A 17,259-nucleotide genomic window follows, 5' to 3' on the forward strand; every position below is an offset into this window, starting at 1 on the left:
TTGTGAAGTGGAGACATCCTTGTTCTCCACCGTGAAATGGAGACATCCTTGTTCTCCACCATGAAGTGGAGACATCCTTGTTCTCCACCGTGAAGTGGAGACATCCTTGTTCTCCATCGTAGATTGGAGACATTGTCATTCTCTACTGTGGAGTGGAGTCATTCTCCTCCATTGTGAAGTGCAGACATTCTTGTTCTCCACCGTGAAGTGGAGACATCCTTGTTCTCCACCGTGAAATGGAGACATCCTTGTTCTCCACCGTGAAGTGGAGACATCCTTGTTCTCCATCGTAGATTGGAGACATTGTCATTCTCTACTGTGGAGTGGAGTCATTCTCCTCCATTGTGAAGTGCAGACATTCTTGTTCTCCACCGTGAAGTGGAGACATCCTTGTTCTCCACCGTGAAGTGGAGACATCCTTGTTCTCCACCGTGAAGTGGAGACGTCCTTGTTGTCCACCGTGAAGTGGAGACATCCTTGTTCTCCATCGTGGAGTGGAGGCAATGTTGTTCTTCACTGTGGGGTGGACACATCCTTGTTCGCAATCATGGAATGGAGATATCCTTGTTCTCCACCATGGAGTGGAGACACCCTTATTCTCTACTGTGGAGAGGAGACATTCTTGGTCTCTACCACCAAAAAAACGATTCAGTCATCAACCTTAAAATGTATGACAATAGTGTTTTGGGACATTAACGATTTTATTTATGTGTAATTTTTTTAACGCAGGAAAATCATCAATGCTCAGTGCCTGTGACTTATTACACAATTAAGTGAGATAAGCAGTTCAGACGATTACCAGGTACATATGTGATCTCAGGCCATAACTTTGCTGCATAATATTGCTCACCATCACATGATAAATGTGACCACTACTACTTGACTTGAGATGAATTGAATACTCTTAAATCATCTCCCATAGAGTCCAAACTTGTCATATTGGTGATTTTCACATCTTTAGACCACTCAAAGAACATCTGAGTGACGTGAAATTTACGAATGATGAAGATGTCAAAGCACATGCATTGAAATGGCTGTGTACCCATCACAAAAATTTTTACCAGATGGAATCAAGGCACAGACACAGGAATATAACAAATGTGAACAGGTGTCAGGGGGATACCTTGAGAAAAATGAGTTTTGCCAACGACCCTGAACCTTATAATCATCTCGAATTTTAAAATATATACAGGAAATGTTTTAAGCCCTAAGAATGGAATTTTACCAAGGCACCAGCATACAATGGCTTACTCATTTAACTTAGCATGGGATCTTTCATGTCCATATCCTCACGATATCTCAGGACAACCTCATGATGTGAAAGCTGGCCTTACGTCGCTTCCAAAGGACGGGCACACTCAAATCAGATCTAACAGCAGTTTTTTTTGTCTTATATAAAATTATCTTATAACAGGAATAATTATTTACACAAATCGACATCAGATACGTTTTTGTGCCAGACATCAAAGTTGGAAAGAAACAGATTGTTAAGCCCAATAGCCAAGGCACACGCTAAAAGTGAGCTCCACTACACCCACCACACCAATTATCTAATGAAGAAAACAACTCACATGATACTAAACTACATTCCTAAGCTACATGTTGTGGCATGTTCAAAAAAAAAAATCAATCAACACAACGATTATAATAAAATGAGTAAAATACACTTATAAAGTCGAGCACTGCTACTCAAAGTGGTGGTACGCGGACCGGTGCCGGTACGCAAGTCATCGACTGCCAGTCCGCAGCGACTTTCCAGTTTCACATTATCATAATATATAACATGTAATGTATAAAATGAAAATGTATAAAATCCTGGAAAGTAATATATTTAAGCCGACAAATTCAAAATACGAGAGAGAGAAGTCTGTCAACGTTGGAAGTTATACCAGAACCGAACGTGAAGGTAATATAATGTGAATTTCAGCGGAGTTGCCAGGTGAGGCTCTTTTGTTTTGCCAAATGGGTGTAATTATAATTGTACAGTTGTCATGAAACTTTTAAAATATCCGTATTGTTACAGCGGCGACATTGCGCTGTTATATACTGTAATTGGCTATTCTGTCCTGTTTCTTCTGTCACACTGATTGTTGGGTGTGATGTGGGCGGAGATTGCCGTCTGAATTGTGGGTGGGGTTAATGCGGAAGAGCGACGTTTTTTGTGCTGATTTATTTATATTATAGAAAAACTGCTTAAAACAAACTCCTAATACCAACAGTAGTTAAGTTATTCATGTAAGCCTTAGTTATGGCACAGTGGTTCGGGCAGCGGCTTGGGATCCAAAAGGTCCTGAGTTCAAGCCCCGTTGGGCCACTGAATTAATACACCAGGGGGTTGACTCAGCCCGTCATCCTTCTGAGGTCGGCGAAGTGAGTACCAGTGTACTGGGCCGGTGTATACCCCGGTTAAAATAGGTGTACCATATCCCTGTGTCGTAAGAGGCGACCAGGGTTGCGTCATGAAGGGCATCCGGCGTAAAACATGTGCCAAATCACGATGCGGATCATACGGATGATCCGCTGTGGCGACCCCTAACGGTAGCAACCGAAAGAAGAAGAAGAAGAAGAAGTTAAGTTATTCATGTGTTACAGTTCTAGGTACCGTAAGCATCCAAACATACAGTTGTCCCAAAGTCAGTTATGCCGTTAAGTATATGTGTAGACAAATCCCTTCCTTGTGTTTAATGGGAAGACACTGGGGTGTGTTACGATGTTTTTTTAGTTAGGGTAATAAATTTTTATATCCCATCCCCCATCACGATCCACTGTCAACCTACGTCTGTGGAGTCTCGTGTTTCCGAGGCAAAATCTTGCAGCAGTTCCAGTTCCTCGGCTTACCCAAACGTTCCCATTTATTCTTGGTTGTACCACTGTTCACCTTCCTCAAACACGCGTGGAGTGGGCAGGCTTTCCCCGCCTGGCTGAGATCCCGACCAGAAAGGGGCGGACCCATGAAGGACCTGTCCAATCGGGACTCTTGGTATTTCATTATAATTTCACGCGCATTGACTGTGGGACTCAGGTAAAGGTTGGAAAATAACATAGGTTTAATGGAAATATTGATTTTTTTAAGCTATCACTTGAGCTTGTTTAATTATCTTTTGTGTAGAATTTTATTGTATTGTTCATTTTTAGCTCGCCTGTTCGAAGAACACAGAGCTATAGCGATACCCCCAGCGTGAGCGTGAAAATGTTAAAGTTTTTGGTGCAAGTTATTTTTTCCTTTCTTATGTTTTTATCGACCACACTATTTTTTATAGGCCCGATATATATATATATATATACATATATATATATATATATATATATATGTATATATATATATATAGAGATATACATATCTATATATATATATATATATATACATATATATATATACATATATATATATATATATATATATATATATATATATATATATATATATATCGGGGCATATTATGTGATACCGGTCGTACGTCCGTCCGCCTGTCTGTCTGTCCGTTCCTTTTCGCACTCTAACTCCCAAAGTTTTCATCTTTCACGTTTCATATTTGGTACATAGGTACAGACTGTGGAGACGGTGTGTCGCGACATACGTTCGTCATCTAAAGCGGTTGCCATGGCAACCAGGATGCTGTTTTCCATCCGTTCCTGTCCGCACTCTAACTCCCAAAGTTTTCAACTTTCACGTTTCATATTTGGTACATAGGTACAGACTGTGGAGACGGTGTGTAACGACATATGTTCGTCATGTAAAGTGGATGCCATGGCAACCAAATGCTGTTTTCCATCCGTTCCTGTCCGCACTCTAACTCCCAAAGTTTTCAACTTTCACATTTCATATTTGGTACATAGGTACAGACTGTGGAGATGGTGTGTCGTGACATAGGTTCGTCATCTAAAGTGGTTGCCATGGCAACCAGGATGCTGTTTTCCATGTCGTAGCACAATTCTGTATATACCTTCTTGTTCAGGCGTATATTGTGCTCACTTGCGCTCTTGTTACTGATTACAACATACAAATATATATATATATATATATATATATATATATATATATATATATATATATATATATATATATATATATATATATATATTGCTTTAAAATTATTTGGATCAGACTTCACTGCAATGCTTTATAAAAAAAATATTAATTATTAGACAAGTCTTTTAAAAACGATAAATGTATAAACAGGTGAGCATTGGGTGGCTTCGACACCAACTCTGGTTTATATTCTATTTGCACTGATTCTACCATATATACAGTTCAAATATTAGCTCAAATATTACAAATAAGCATTATTTCAGTCCATCATTCCAGGGTTATGGAATTTATATTAGTTATTAACCTCCGCCATCGAAGATGGACGGAGGTTACTGTTTTCACCCGTCTGTTTGTTTGTTTGTGAACAGTATTACGGAAAAACTCCTGGACGAATTTCGACGAAACTTGGTGGGGGGATTAGGTATGGTCCAAGGATTATGCCATTAGATTTTGGACTTGGTCCAAAGTCCAATATGGCCGCTATGGCGGCCATTTTGAAAAAATATTTGAATTTTTGTTTTTGCATTTCTACATGTTTTAAGTGATTTCCAACCCCCAAAAAAAATTGTTAGAGAAAAAAAAAAAACAGAAATTTTGCACCTTTTTTTTCAAAAAAATTTCGATTTTATTTTTTTGGCATTTCTACATATGCGTCGATCTAGTTTAGTTTATTCAATCGTGGTTCAGTCGAGTCTGATCCGTTTTGACAAACAATGAATAGGATATCAGGTTCACTTAAGTGACCCAGCAGTATTGGAGGCGGAGGTTTTGCACTCTACTGAGTGCTCCCCCTCTAGTTTTTATCTCTAATTTACAGATGGCGAAGCGAGGCCCAATGGACATGTTTATCAAGCCGAGAAATCCGGTTGCTGACCACACAAGTAATTCTGAATCAGATGACGGCGATGTAAATGAAGCTGAAGTATTACCGGCAAAAAGAATTCGTACTAGCTTTACTCGGAAATATGACTCCTCATACATTCAATTCAGTTTTGTACCCACGAATGATGGGGGAGTGCCAAAACCGCAGTGTGTTATTTGTGGAGGTTGGCTAACGACTCAATGAAGCCGTCAAACCCCAAGAGGCATTTAAATACAAAACATAAAGAAATGAGTTCAAAGTCAAAAGAGTTCTTTGAAAGAAAATATGTTGATTTAAAAGCCCATCAGAAACAGATCTTTGAAGTGTCACACATAAATACTTGTGCTTTGCGGGCTTCTTATAAAGTAGCACTTCGAGTTGCTAAGGCTAAAAAGCCATACACAATCAGTGAGACGCTAGTGATAGGCTGTATTAAAGATGTCTGCATGGAAATGCTGGGTGAGGCGGCTGCAAGGAAAGTGGCTCAGGTGCCACTTTCAAATGACACTATAGCTCGACAAATTCACAATCTGGCTCAGGATATGGAAGATCAACTCATAGGACAGATTAAGTTAGCAAAGTACTTTTCTTTACAGCTTGATGAATGTACAGACGTTGCTAATATGGAAATGCTGATGGTGTATGTGCGCTTTGAACATGAGGGTGATTTGGAGGAAGAGTTTTATTTCCTCTGCTTCACTACCAACAAAAACAACTAGTTCTGAAGTGTTCAAGACAGTGAGCGACTACATCGTTAACAAATGTGGGTTGGATACGAAGTTTTGCCTCGGCGTACTCAACTGGTCAAAAGTTTTAGAACACCCAAATTTTTCAGTTTTTACTGAAATTTAAGCAGTTCAAGTCCAGTGAATAACCTGAAATGGTACAAAGCTCAGCGGTAAATTGCCAGAGGTTAAAAAACAAGAGTTTTTGTTACAAAAAACTGAAAAATAATGCAAATTTCAGAGTTATTAAAAAAGGCCCTTTTCAAGGAACAAGTAATGGGTTAGCAACTGCAGCTGTTCTGCAGCAATGGAAGTAAATTAAGCCTTGAAAGTTGATGCAAACAATTCCTACAGGTGTCCCAACTTTTGTTTAGTTAAACCCTCTGTCTGTATAAAAACAGTGTTGCAACAGACTGTGTTGCAACACCCTCTGAAGCATTTATATTTGGACAATATTGCACTGCAGGAAGAAGTATATTGCTATCATAATGGTGAGAAAAAGACAATTAACAAAGGAAGACAGACAGACCATTATAACACTTAAAAGTATAGGTCTTCCCTTTAGAGAAATTACAAAGAGGCCAAGATGTCAGTGAGTACAGTTTCCTACACCATCAAAAGGCACTTGGAAACTGGAGGAAACTGACAGGAAGAGGTCTGGCAGACCCAAAGCTACAACACAATCAGAAGATAAGTTTCTGAGAATCAACAACTTGCGTGATAGGCGGCTCACAGGACAGCAGCTTCAAGCACAGCTTAACATTGGTCGAAGTAAGGAAGTCTCAGTTTCAACTGTGAAGAGAAGATTTTGAGCTGCAGGTTTGACAGGTCAAGTGGCCATAAGAAAGCCTTTGTGAAGATGGCAAAATAAGAAAAAGAGGCTTGTCTGGGCCATGAACCAATGCCAGTGGACTACTGAAAAATGGAAGAAGGTCTTCTGGATCATTGAATCAAAATTTAAAATATTTGGTTCATCATGCAGGGTTTTTGTACGCCGTCAAGTAGACGAAAGGATGGTTCCTCATTGTGTGACACAAACTGTCAAACATGGAGGAAGTGTGATGATCTGGGGCTCTTTTGCTGGATCCAGAGTCCATGACTTGCACAGAGTGACTGGCATCCTGAGCCAAAAGGGCAACCACAGCATTTTGCAGCGCCATGCAATACCCTCTGGTCTTCACCTAGTTGGTCAGTAGTTCATCCTACAGCAAGATAACGACCCAAAACATACCTCCAGGCCATGTCAGAACTACCTTCGAAGAAAAGAACAAGATGGGAGGCTTCAAATCATGGAATGGCCAGCACAGTCTCCAGACTTAAACCCCATCGAGCTGGTTTGGGATGAACTGGACAGAAGGGTGAAAGCAAAGCAACCTACAAGTGCAACACATTTGTCAGAACTTCTGCAAGTGTTGCGAAGAATTTTCCGAACAATATTTGATTTCCATTGGAGAAAGAATGCCATGAGTATGTTCAGTTGTTTTATCTGCAAAAGGTGGCTACTTTTATGAGTCAAAAATTTCGATTAAATTTTGTTCAACAAAACGATTCCATGTTTCTTTTTTTATCTGCAGTTGTTTATTTGTTCTCTGCTTTAATTTCAGAGTACATTGAAACATTAAACTGCTTAAATTCCAGTGAAAACTGGAAAAATGTGGGTGTTCTTAAACTTTTGACTGGTAGAGTATGTTCTGATGGCACTGCCGCAATGATAGGACGGCATTCAGGAATGGTTACCCAGATCAAGGCGCTTTCCCCAGAATGCAAGTCAACGCACTGCTTCCTTCACCGAGAAAGTCTTGCAACAAAAAAAATGTCAACAGAACTAAACAGTGTGCTCAGCGAGGTTGTAAAAATTGTGAATCATGTAAAGGCAAATGCTCTAAATTCGAGACTATTCGCTGCATTATATGATGATATGGGAGCTGATCATAAACAGCTCCTATTGCATGCCAATGTACGTTGGTTATCAAGGGTTATCAAGTCCTGTCAAGAGTATTTGAACTACGAAACGAACCGGCCAAGTTTCTTCAGGACAAAAAACCAAACTGGTCACAATTGTTCCGAGATGTGAATTGGCTAGCCAAGCTGGCTTATTTGGCTGATATCTTTGTCATCTTTAATGATCTCAACACCTCCATGCAGGGAAGGATGGCTTTGTGTTTTAAGGCCCGGTCACACCTTGACGTTTTAGCCAGCGATGGCAACGTATTAAAATGTATCTAAAACGCTGGCTTACGTTGAACTTTTGATGTTTTTTTTTAAAGATTCGGACGTATTCATCGCGACTTGGTCTTATGTATAACACATTGGTAACGGACACAGAACGTTTCGTTGTGTTATAGATAACTTATACCAACGAATGCTGAACCTGTTGTCGGCCTACACAACGGATGCCCAACGATAGTCTAACTTAGGCATAGCGCGTTGCACGCATCGATGACGATGTCGTGACGTAGCCTATTAAAAGGCTGACGCACAACGATTCGAATCATAACTGCCATAGAAATGGAAGTGTCAACATCGCGGTCACACCTTGGCGATCTTGCCAGCGTATGCCGACCTAAGAAAAATGTGTCTAAAACGTTGGGGCACGTCAAATACGGTATGAGTAAGTTTGGTATACGTGAGTACAACACTAAAGTACGCTATCATACGTCGTAGTAAGTAGAGTACGTCAAGAAATTTTAAACATGTTCAAAATTTTACGACGTACTCGGCATATGACACACGTTCCGCATGCGATGGGGATAAGTTTTACACACGATATGTGGATGCTTACACACGTCCACAAACGCTACTTATAAGCTACTCATAAGTCGAAACACGTCGCGGTAATGTCTTTTTTACGCGAAACTTATTTCTAACTTATGCTTGACGTGCTTTGAACCAATTCTTTACGTAGTCCCAACACACATCGACGTATGTAGACGTATTCCAATGACGTCTTCCGGTCGACAAAAAAAATAAATGAACGTGTTTCTAGCTTACAACTGCCATATAAAGACATGTTCCCAGCGGTTTTGGGAATTGGTATATAAAAATGCTGCACATAAAAGGGGAACCCAACAGTGTTTTCGAGTCCTTTTTGAGTCGATGTCCATGTCAGCAGTAACAGTATCAGTATTAGTATTAGTATTAGTATTAGTAGTAGTTTGTTCATGTTGGCAGTAGTCGGTGAGTGTGAGGGGGAGGGTGTGGGTTATGATGGATCGTCCTTGCATTTAATGATTTAACGATTTAAATGATAAACTCAACGATTTAAATGGCTGCATCTCCACTATTGAAAGTAGATGCTTGCGCTCAACAATTGGATTTTTTTTTACACTCAACGACTTTTAAACGGTACCACTCAGCTATTTTCATTGTTTACAATGAACGATTTAAATTGCTGTCACTCGCCTTTGTTTTTTGACGCTGGCGCTCGGAAATTTTAATCGTTTCTATTGAATGTGCTAAATCGCTCAAACTCCACTATTGAAAGTAGACGCTTGCGCTCAACAATTGGAGTTTTTTTACACTCAACGACTTTTAAACGGTACCACTCAACTATTTTCATTGTTTACAATGAACGATTTAAATTGCTGTCACTCGCCTTTGTTTTTTGACGCTGGGGTTTGGAAATTTGAAGCGTTTCTTCTGAACGTGTTAAAACGCTCAAACTCGACTATTTTAAATAGACGCTGCCGATGGACAATTGGAATCATAGCCAAGCGAAACATCGAAGTGTGAACATCCTCGTCATGCCGAAGAAAAGTTTGAAGAATGCTGCAAATAAGTGTCCTGGCCGTGGCCGTGGACGCTGACGCAAGGACGATCCATTATACCGACGTCTTTCAGCCTATGAGTAACTTAAAAGTAACGTCTGTCGATGTGTGGCAATGATCGCGTAACGTGCCAACAACACGTTAATCATAGGTTAGAAATAAGTTTCGGGTACGCTAAACATTACCTCGGCGTGTCTCAACTTATGATTAACTTACAAGTAGCATGTGTTGACGTCTGTCAACGATCGCAGACCGTGCATACAACTTGTGGCCAGCGTAGCGGAATGTGTGAGTCATACGCCGGCATATGTCGTGAAATTTCAAGCATGAAAAAATTTGAGGACAACCAAAAAGTACAACGTTTAAAGCCAGCGTACAACGACGTATGGCAGTGTTTTTCAGCGTGCTCTCAATGTTATAAAAAACTTATCCATAACGTATTCAACGTGTGCCAGCGTTTTAGAAAAAAAAATTAAAAATCGGCATACGTTGGCTAAAACGTCAAGGTGTGACCGGGCCTTTACAATGGCAGACAAGATCGACGGACAAAAACGAAAGCTAGAAGCATGGAAGAGTCGAGTGTCAAGAGATTGTTATGACATGTTTCACCAATTAGCGGCAGTCATCGCTGATGCAGGAGAAGACCTTAATGTTACGTCTCTACGAAATGTCATCAGAGAACACTTGACGAATTTGGCAGAACGTTTTCAACATTACTTTCCAGAAGAAGAAGATCCACGGAAAGGGAATGAATGGATCCGAAATCCGTTTATGCCATTGAGAGATGACTTAAGTGTCACTTTGGAAGATAAATTGTTGGAGCTGTCTGCTGATGACGGATTGAAGAGGAGTTTCGAAACTACAACAGCACATCCTTCTTTTTGGATAAAAGTGAAAGCAGAATATCCTGAGCTTACTGAAATTGCTCTGAAAACTCTTCTCCCATTTCCTTCAACCTACCTCTGCGAGACTGGCTTCTCAACCATGAGCATCATGAAGACAAAGTGCAGGAATAGTGTGGATATTCATTCTCCATTGCACGTGGCACTGTCCTCAATTGACCACGATTGGATAAGCTGACAAAGAAGAAGCAGGCTCACCTTTCACATGAGTAAAAGTTAAGGATTTAACATGCCTATATCATCAATTTCATATTTTCATTTCGACATTTTCAAAGTTGTCTTCAATGTAATGTTACCAATTTCCTTTCAATATTTCTTTTAATGTCTTTATTCACTGGAGTTTAAGATAACTAAAATATATAATTTTTTCAATCTACCTTATTCATTATAATTTTTCATTTTTTTTTACTTATATACTGGTATACATATGTTTATAATAACTATGTTTGAAGGCTTTGCTAGTTTGATTTTTTTATATATTTTTTAAATATTGTAATACGGTATTACTCGTTTACAAAATATATATTTTAAAAAGTCAACCTTTGTTATATTCATTATATTTTTATATTTTTCCGGTATAAATTAATATTAATTCGGATGTTCAAACAATATTTTCTCGGATCATAAACAAATAATAATATGGCACAAATATGGTACTGGTCCCTGGCACATTGGAAAAAAAAAACCTGCCGGTCCGCCACATCAGATAGTTTGAGAAGCACTGCAGTAGAGGACAAAAAACCATAATTATATGCAGTGGGGTACAAAACCATAATTATATACAGTGGGGTACAAACCTATAATTATATACAGTGGGGTACAAACCCATAATTATATACAGTGGGGTACAAACCCATAATTATGTACAGTGGGGCACAAAAAACATAATTATACACATTGGGGTACAAAAAACATAATTATACACAGTGGGGTACAAAAATCATAATAACATACAGTGGGATACAATTTTTTTTATATACAATGGGGTACAAAAAAACAATAATATACAGTGGGCTCCAAAAAAATAATTACATACAGTGGGCTACAAAAAACATAATTATATGCAGTGGAGTATAAAAAAATTATATTCAATGGGGTATAAAAAAACATAATAATATACAGTGGGGTACAAAAAACAATTATATACAGTGGGGTATAACAAAAAATTATAGACAATGAGGTACAAAAACATAATAATATACAGTGGGCTACAAAAAATAATTATATACAGTGGGGAACAAAACCATAATTATATACAGTGGGGTACAAAATACATAATTATATACAGTGGGGTTCAAAATACATAATTATATACAGTGGGGTACAAAAAATATATAATTATAAACAGTGGAGAACAAAAAACATAATTATATGCAGTGGTTTACAAAAAACATAATTATATTCAGTAGGGTACAAAAAACAGAATTATATACAGTGGGGCAAAAAAAACAATAACATACAGTAGGCTACAAAAAATAATTATTTACAGTAGGGTAAAAAAAAACAGAATTATATACAGTGGGGCACAAAAAACAAAATTATATATAGTGGGGTACAAAAGACATAATTTTATTTTGTGGCGTACAAAAAACATAATTATAAAAAGTGGGGTACAAAAAACATAATTATATATAGTGGGGTCTAATCAACTATGAAACACCTTCATTTGTGGCAAGACAGACTGTGGTGAACCGGTGAAAATGGGGTAAAGCTCCTGGGATCTGTGGCATCCATGCTGAACTTCTCAAGGCTGGTGGAAATGCTGTACTCGTGCCATTGCATGCAGTTCTGTGCTTTGTCTGGAACACAGGCAACATCCCAACTGACTGGAAGAGGGGCCTTGTTATACCTCTCGGGATAGGAAAGGGTGATCGCCAGGACTGCAACAACTACCGAGGGGTGACGCTGCTCTCAGTGCTTGGCAAGGTCTTTGCTCAGATAATTATTGATAGGGTTTGCCACCATCTGCTTGAGCACCAACACCCAAGACAGTCGGGCTTTACACCAAAGAGGTCAACGATTGACCGTATCCTTGCTCTTCGGGTCCTCACTGAATGCAGATGAGAGTTTCGGCAGGGGGCTCCTCACAACCTATGTTGATCTCCGCAAAGCGTTCGATTCAGTCAATCGGGATAGCCTGGTGTTGGCTTAGTGGTTCAGGTGGTGGCTTGGGATCCTAGGGTCCTGAGTTCAAGCCCCGTTGGCCGCTGAATTAATACACCAGGAGGTTGACTCAGCCTGTCATCCTTCCGAGGTCGGCAAAATGAGTACCAGTGTACTGGTAAGGGGGACACTGCATCAGCGGCAAAAGTCGTGTCCCAACCAATGATGTAACCAGCAGCCACAGGCTGCACTCGATGGAGAGAGTGAATCGGGATGCCCTCTGGAGGATCTAGGTCTTTGTGGGGTGCCTCCAAAACTGATCAATCCAATTTCTGAACTTTACTCTGAAATTGAGAGTACTGTGAGTTGTGGTGGTTCCATCTCCGACTTATTTCCAGTTATTACTGGATTTTGTCAGGGGTGTGTACTGGCCCCCACACTTTTCAGTGCTTTTTTGGACTGTATTCTGGAGAAGATGCCAGAGAGATCAAGATGTGGTGCATCGGAATCTCTCAGCCTTTTTGATTAATAGCAGTGGAGTGTTGGGGGGCACAGTCCTTATCTGGGGTGATTAATTTTCTGGGAAGGTAAAGCCGGACTTTGATGCTGCACCCTACCTAAATTAAGTATCCCAGAAGGCATCTGTGGTTGCTTAGCAACCCATTGTGCCTTATATTTATCCACTGTTCGTCGGCTTCACAATCCCTACCAACTCCAAGTCAATAACATTTGGTGTCGATGAAGGGGACCTTTTGAACCCCCTGACTCCATAACATTTGGAATCAGGATTGTGCAAATTCGAAATTGTGAATTTCTTTTGTGAAAAATTGTGAAAAATAGTCAATTTTTTTCTACCGTTATTTTTTTTGTTTGTTTTGCTGTTTTCATAATGTTTGCCATATGGAAGAAGAAGGAGTCCAAATACAAAGCATATGCAGACAGGCTTTGCATTTTCAGATGCTTTCTGGTTTATTCCGTGATGACTAAGTTTTAGATATTTATTAATATTCTGTTGAGATAGAACAACATTGTCTCCACTCCATGGTGGAGAACAACAATGCCTCAGTTTGTTAAAATAACTATTAATAAATGAAAGAATATGAATAAATATCTAATATCACAAACAATTGCTGTTGGAAATTATGGTATGAGAAAGCTTGTTATTGATGAACATGGACTCAGACTTTTTTTTTACCCTTGTGTCTGTATGTGTGCGTTTTTGTATGTTTTAGTCCAGCAAACTGGTGTGAGAATTGTGTCTTTAATGATAGAATCATGGGAATTGGCACACTATTGGGGTATGCCCTAATGAGCATTTACAGCTATCGGGCCATTGCAGATATGTCCCATGATAGCCATGGCAGCCATTTTGGAAAATGGCTGCCAGTGAATACCAGCAAATCTAACTCTATGCTATGTTCCTCCATATCTTGCTTATTTCTTCACACGTTTATTTCAGGAAAGGCTGCTAGATGTTAGGCTCATATGGTTATGGAAAGGCTGCTCATATGGTAAGGCTGCTTTGGCTCATATGCAGTTGCTGCATTTGAGCCTGGGGAGTTACTGCTGAAATCTATCTGTCCGGGTTCTTCCCGACATCTTTGTTCTTTGTTACCTTCATATTTCTTTCTAATTTTTTTTTCACAATTCTCTTTGTTCATTCGCATTCTTGCTTTTTCTTCTTTTTCATCTCTTTTACTTTCTATTCCTTTATTTCATCATCTATCTCTCTGAGGAGAAGCGAATTCTTGCAGAAAGTTTTCTGTAAGGTTCACTTGGCTGCGCCTGGATGGGTGTGAGGGTTGTGGAGGAGTGACTGAAACCCGTATCCTATCGAGGTTCCTCCTGATGACTCAATATTTGCTCTTTACTTCTTCGGGTTCCTTCCTGGTCTTCCGTTTCAACATGTACTGTATATGATCAAGTGATGATCTTGGTAAAATCACTAACAGAGGCTGACTTCAAGCTCTAAATAGATGCTCTGTCACAGATTGCCCTTGGTTCTTCTCACTTCACCACTCCAATTATGCCAGATGTGACATGGTCACTCCAGCAAACAAGAACCCTGCTGTGCATGAGGAATTTCTCAATAGCAACTTTACAGTCAGGAAGGCAGGATGGGCATTTTCAAATATAGCCATCGATCAAGCTCACAAGAAGTACAATGCTTGTGTAAAGAGTGATGGCGGTGCTGTAGGTTTGACAGAGAAGCATTCAGCTCTGCAATGCTGGATGGTGTCTGGTCCTGAGATGGCTCATGTGATTGAAGAGTTTCAGGAATTTTTTTGCCAGAAAAGAAGGCAGATCTTTGACACCATGAACAGACAAAAAGTGTACAGGTGGTATCCTTCACTCATGTGAAGGTACTCAGCAATGGGATTGAGGAGATGGGAAACCCATTCATTGACAATAATTGTGATCTTCTTATCCTAAACATGAGAGAACCAGCTGACCCAGCTGTAGTTGATCTGATGCACAAGATAGTGAAACTGGGTAGAGAAAGGTATGAAACATTTGTCAATGAGTGTCTTGTTGACCAGGTATGATCCCTCAAGGATCAAATCAAACAGAACAGCCTCCCTCTCTTCAGTCGACCACCAGTGCGGGAGAAGTCAAGAGCTAAACATCGGTTGTCATTTGTGAAGAGCGACTGTTAACTTTTCTCCAGTTTGTACATTGCGTGCCAGACTCGAAACGGAGACCTTGATGAATTATTTGCACATGAAAATCAGACATGTGCACCATCACTCTCAAGTATAGAAAAACTGAGGCTTGGAACCAAGTCAGACCTTGTGAACTGCCTGGAACAGCTGATTCCTCCACCAACAAGGGATTCTATGCCTGCAGCAGTACCAGATCCTTCAGTGGATAATAATGATTCACCGACTGCAGATGCTGTAATCTTGGATGGAGCAGCCATTGTGAACACGCTGAAGCCTGGCACTGCACACACCTTGTCTAAGCATGCAGCCCAAATATTCTTGCCTTATGTTGCATCACAGCAGCAGCATGCACACAGGGTAGATATGGTATGGGATGAGTATACTCCAAGCAGCCTGAAGACATACACATGCAGTAAGAGGGGCAAAGGAAGTCCAGGTATATAGAATCATCCACTCCACTTCACAGAAACAAGCAGAAGTTTTAAGAAATGACAACAATAAAACAGAGCTGTTCTCTTTCTTGAGCAAACAAATGGCAGCCCTTGAGACTGATCATCAGGTCATGGTCACAGAATACAAAGATATACTCCACACCCAGCCTAGGGACTTCACTGGCTTTGCTTCCTGCACTTAGGAGGAGGCCGATACACACATCTTTCTACATGTATTCGGTGCAGTCAACGGTGGTTATTCCAAGGTGATGATCTGCACAGTTGACACTGATGTCCTGCTATTCGCCAAAACAGCAGTTCAACTCCTCAATATCACAGAACTGGAAAAGGCTTCAGATATTTCCCAGCCCATGAGATAGCAGGTGCTCTTGGGCCTGAAAATTGCAAAGCCTTGCCATTCCTACATGCATTCAGTGGGTGTGACACAGTATCCTCCTTTGCCAGCAGGGGTAAGAGTACTGTGTGTGAAGTATGGAAGCCATTTGATGAGGTTATACCAACATTATGTGCTTTGGAGGCCACTCCCACTACTGGTGATGATCACTTGGGGGGCACTGGAGCACTTTATTGTGCTCCACTATGATCATGCAAGCAGTGAAGTGAGGGTGAATGAGGCCCAGAAGCAGTTGAACTGTCAGAAAGGCAGTTTCTTAACTATAGATGGCCTTCCCCCAATACAAGCTGCACTTCTGGAGCATACAAAGAGAGCTGCCTACCAAGCAGGTCATATCTGGGCATAGATGTTAGTAGCGGTTTCCAAGCTTCCATCCCTTGGCAAATGTGGCTGGATGCAAAAAGAGTATGAAGGCTGGGAAGTATAGTGGACAGCACTTCCTGGGGCTTCTTGAAAATGCCAGGAACTACTTTGCTGTGGTTGCAAGAAAGGTTGCAGGGGACAGTGCAGATCATGTGTGAAGGCTGCTCTCTAGTGTACTGCTCTCTGCCTGTGTGGAGACCTATGTGACCATGCATGAACAGGCTAACCTTATCTGATTATGGAATTTTTCCACATATTCAATGCTCATGTACATTGTACAATTTCTCAGGCCATAAGTTGACACATTCCAGCTGAATAAAGAGCTGTCCAAATGATTATTAGCATAACAATGCCAAATTGTAATGCATTCACTTTCTGTTACCTTTGGTTTTATGTCGGTTTAATTTATGTCAGCATCATAGTGATGATTTTGTTGCATTCTAAAGTAATTTGCATTCACAAACATGGTAATTTAAATGCACATGTGATACAACTGACTCAGGAGTTCTTGCAACATATTTATCATCTTTCAACATTCATAAAAATATAATAAGACTGGTGTGCTACATTCTGAAGTCAAACAGTTCACATACAATCAAGGCTTAAATGTAGGTAACTTTATTTTATGATAGCCGCCTTGTAAAAATGGCTGCCACAGCTGTCACAGGACAGACATGAGATCCGAGATGGCCTTGCAGCCCAAAACTTTCATCTGCCACTTCCCCAAATCTGTGCTAAATTTCATGCTTCTATCATCAAAGGCACAATTCCTTGATATATTTCACCAATCTGCTGGACAATATCTACCATGACAGATACATATGTATATATATATATATATATATATATATATATATATATATATATATATATATATATATATGTAGTATATGTAGTATATGTAGTATATCTATATAGAAAAAATTTAATATATATAAATATATATATATATATATATATATATATATGTATATGTATGTATATATATATATATATAT

The 17,259-nt window shown here is 39.8% G+C and overlaps 1 protein-coding gene across 3 annotated transcripts in view; it reads right to left on the minus strand.

Annotated features, from left to right (window-relative positions):
- LOC147033974 (E3 ubiquitin-protein ligase NEURL1B-like) overlaps positions 1 to 17,259 on the minus strand; it is a 117,278-nt gene that overhangs the window by 54,091 nt on the left and 45,928 nt on the right. The gene's annotated exons all lie outside the window — the stretch shown is intronic.

The sequence above is a fragment of the Eptatretus burgeri genome, chromosome 1 (assembly GCF_056783735.1).
Source record: "Eptatretus burgeri isolate ZD-2024b chromosome 1, Ebu_testis_v1, whole genome shotgun sequence".
Lineage (NCBI taxonomy): Eukaryota > Metazoa > Chordata > Myxini > Myxiniformes > Myxinidae > Eptatretus > Eptatretus burgeri.